Source organism: Myotis davidii, unplaced genomic scaffold (assembly GCF_000327345.1).
Source record: "Myotis davidii unplaced genomic scaffold, ASM32734v1 scaffold86, whole genome shotgun sequence".
Classification (NCBI taxonomy): Eukaryota; Metazoa; Chordata; class Mammalia; order Chiroptera; family Vespertilionidae; genus Myotis; species Myotis davidii.
Window position 1 is genome coordinate 1,386,098 of NW_006298058.1, and position 4,488 is coordinate 1,390,585.

The following is a 4,488-nucleotide window of genomic DNA, read 5'->3' on the forward strand; positions in this document are numbered from 1 at the left end:
TCAAAAAGTATTTAGATTCGTTGCCCATTTTTTGTTTGGATTATTTATCTTCCTTTTGTTAAGTTGTATGAGATTCTCTGTAAATGTTGAGATTAAATCCTTATCGGTGATATCAAGTATGTTCTCCCATGCAGTGGGCTTTCTTGTTGTTTTTTTGAAGGTTTCCTTTGCCGTGTAAAAAACTTTTAGTTTTTTAATTGGAGATCAGGGTTTTGAAAAATTAGCTTGATTACTGTCTCAAGTTCAGTTACTCCGAAGCCAAAAGAGCACAAACCTCCCAGCCAAAGCCTTGACATTCCCAGCTTTCTGGTGCAGCCTCACCCTTTACCACCCTGGGCACTAGCGAACTGCCCCCCCCCCCCCCCCCCCCGGCTTGGTCAGGGCCAGAACTGTCCTGTCTTGCTTGCTTCCAAAGGAATGTCACCCACTCTGGTCCCCCCTGCGGTGGTGACAGCCAGCCTTTTCTGGAAGAAGAGCTCAGTTCCCTCAGCTAAAGACCTGAGTGGTGTGCGCCCAGCTGACAAGCACACTTGCACATAAGGGAAGTCAGCCCCAGGCTGAACTGGAGCTCAGGCTGTCCCTCCCTTCCCCTCAGCGGCAATGACTGGAGCATCAGGAAATAGAAGTGCTTTCTGCCTGCCTATCTTCCTGCCACAGACTTACTGGTAGAGAAGACCAGACGTTGCTCTGAGTCGGCTTACTTCTCCCCACACCTTTCTGCATGTTTTTCCAGTGGAAATCAGGACTGGAAAATGGCACCTGAGGAAAGGTGACCATTATTCCAAGGATCTGATGAGAGGGGGTGGAGGGTGGCTGCAGATAATGCGATGATAGTGAGTGTGGCTCTAACGTCAGTGATGCTAGTGATGGCTTCCGGAAGCTGAGAAGCACCAAAGCCAGAGATGTTGAATCAAGAAGGAATCCAGGTGATGACTGCAAAGCCAGAGTGCTGCCAACGAGAAAACTCCAAGGAGGAGATCCAAGATGGCAGAGATGGCGGAAGGTACATGCCCCTCCTCCCAAAACCAAACTGGAATCACAACTAAAATCTAGAGCAATCAACCTGAACAACCAACTGAAAGTGAACTGAACAGAGGACTTAGAACCAAGAATGTACAGAAGAAGCTACAATGAGACAGGTAGGCAGGGCGGAGACGGAAAGAGAGCTGGCCTGCTCCCACCAGCAGCAGCTGAGTCTGGAGGGATATCTCAGTGCAAAGGTTCCCCCTGAGGAGTGTGGGGTCTCAATTCATGCCAGGCTACCCATCCCAGAGCACAGGAGCTGGGAAGAGGCACCCACATAACATCTGACTGTGACAAGCAATGAGGATTCTATCCACAAGTGAGAGACACAAGTTGACCACAGGCACCCTCGTAAGAACCAACACACAAATTTCATTCACTGCCACTCACCCTGGGCTCTGGCACAGAGTGAATTACAGTGTGAGGAGAGATTGACATTTGTGGCTCCAGAAGAGAACTGAAGGGATAGCCACCAGGGTCCCTGTGCTGAGTCCCTCTCCCACACCACAAATGCCATCTTTCTGCCCTAGCCAGTTTGGCTCAGTGGCTAGAGTGTCAGCCTGTGGACTGAAAGGTCCTGGGTTCGATTACAGTCAAGCGCACATGCCCAGGTTGCGGGCTCCATCTCCACTGGGAGATGTGTGGGAGGCAGCTGATCAATGATTCTCTCTCATCATTGATGTTTCTCTCTCTTGCCCTCTCCCTTCCTCTCTGAAATCAATAAAAATATAATCTAATCCTAGAGGCCTGGTGCATGAAATTTGTGCACTGGGGAGTGGGTTCCTCAGCCTGACCTGCACCCTCTTGCAATCCAGGACTGCTGGCTCCTAACTGCTGCCTGACAGCCTGCCTGATCACCTTTAACCACTCACCTGCCTGCCTGATTGCCCCTAACCACTTGCCTGTCTGCCTGATAGGCCCTAACCAACTCTGCCTCAGCCCCTGCCACCACGGCTTGGTCTGGAAGGATGTCTGGAATGAGGTCTGGAAGGTTGTTTGGTTGTCCAGTCTAATTAGCATATTAGGCTTTTATTATTATAGATGTACTAGAGGCCGGGTGCACAAAAATGTGTGCAGTTGGGGGGGATCCCTCAGCCCGGCCTGTGCCCTCTCACAGTCTGGGACCCCTCGGGGGATATCCACCTGCTGGCTTAGGCCCTGCTTCCCAGGGGATCGGGCCTATGCTGGCAGTCAGACATCCCTCTGGCAGCCCGGGAGCCCTCAGGGGATGTCCGCTTGCCATCAGGGAGCAGATCTAAGCTGTAGTCGGACATCCTTAGTGCTGCTGAGGAAGTGGTGAGTGGTAAGAGTTCTTGATAGATTCCAGATATCAATAAAATATAATTCGAAAATATTTTATTCCACTCTATGGCAGTGATTTTCAACCTTTAGGCTGGCCATGCCCGTGGGATGAAAGCACGTATCTGGGATTTATTTAACTTCTATAATTGAAACTTTGTAGCCTTGTTCCAGCTAGAAGCTTCCTGGCAACCCAGCACTTCCTTGAGCGGAGGCCACGCCCGCTGGAAGCAGGTATCTGGGGTTTATTTATCTTCTATAATTAAAATTTTGTAGCCTTGAGTGGAACTCAGGGCTAACCAGGGCAGGTGGGAAGCTTGGCTTCCTCCATGGCCAGGGGCAACCCGAGCCTCCTGCTTGCTCCAGCTCTGTGGCTGCCACCATCTTTGTGATGGAGTGAGGGTTAATTTGCATATTGCTCTTTTATTATATAGGATATATTACCTAGGAATAAATTTAACCAAGGATATTAAAGACCTGTACTCAGAAAATTATAAGACATTGAAGAAGATAAAAATAAGTAGAAGTATATACATGCTCATGGATAGGAAGAATTAACATTATTAAAATGTCCATACTACCCAAAATAATCTATAGATTCAAAACAATTCTTTCAAGATATCAATAGCATATTTCACAGAATTAGAACAAATATTTCAAAAACTTATATGGAATCACAAAAGACCTCAATTAGCAACAGCAATCTTGAGAAAAAAGAACAAAGTTGGAGGAGTCATGCTACCTGATGTCAAACTATACTACAAGGCTGTGGTAATCAAAATAGCATGGTACTGGCATAAATATAGACATAGATCAATGGAATAGAATAGAGGGTCCAGAAATAAACCCACACCTTTATGGTCAATTAATATTTGACAAAGGAGGCAAGAATGTACAATGGGGTAAAGACAGTCTATTCAATAAATGGTGCTGGAGAAATTGGCAGATACATGTAAAAAAGTGAAACTAAACCACCTTCTCACACCACATACAAGAATAAACTCAAAATTATTAAAGCCTTAAATGAAAGACTCAAAACTATAAAAACCATAGAAGAAAATACAGGCAATAAATGTCAGACATTTCTAGTAACAATATTCTTTCTGACATATCTCCTCAAGCAAGGGAAATAAATGAAAAAATAAACAAATAGGAGTACATCAAACTAATATGTTTTTCACAGCAAAGAAAACCATGAGCAAAATGTAAATATAATCCACTGAGTGGGAGCACAAATTCACCAATGAATATCTGATAAAGGGTTAATATCCAAATTTATAAAGAGCTTATCTAACGCCGCACCAAAACAACAATCCAGCCCTAGCTGGTCTGGCTCAGTTGATAGAACGTCAAACTGCAGACTGAAGGGTCTGCAGTCAAAGGCACATGCTTGGGTTGCAGGCTCAGCCCAGTCAAGGTCACATGCTTGGGTTGCAGGCTCGATCCCCAGTAAGGGATGTGCAGGAGGCAGATTCTCTCTCATTGTTGATGTTTCTATGTCTCTCTCTCCCCCTCTCCCTTCTTCTCTGAAATTAATAGAAATATATTTTTTTAAAAAAAAAATCCAATTAAACAATGAGTAAAGGACCTACATAGGTACTTCTCCAAAGAGAACATACAGCTGGCCAATAGACATGTAAGGTTTATAGTCTTGTAAATACTAACATATATGGCACTGACTATGTATTAGCTACTCAAAGACTTTTGTATGTTGTGCAGTTTAGATAAGAAAACCTGGTGGAAAAAGACTGCTAAGAAGATCTTCTAGCAGCTGCTTCCGCAACCGCCTGAAGAGCAACCACAGACCAAGGACTCACTGCCACCCAGGGAGCAGCCACTGAACGACTCAACGTCTAGATATGTCAGTGAGATCAAACATGGGTAGACAAAGAAACCCCCAAAGGAAAGAGAAGGAGGACTCCCCAGAAAAGCAGCTAAGTAATACAGAGGCATGCAACATGACAGAAAAAGAATTCAGAATAAGGGTCCTAGAGTGCATAAACCGGATGGAGGAAAAAATCGACAACCTCTGCAAGAAGCAAGAAGAAACAGATGAAATAATCAATAACATATGGAAGAAGCTAGAAGAAACAGATGAAAAAATCAACAACTTAAGTAAGACCCAAGAAGAAATGAAGAGTGATATAGCTGCAATAAAAAACACCA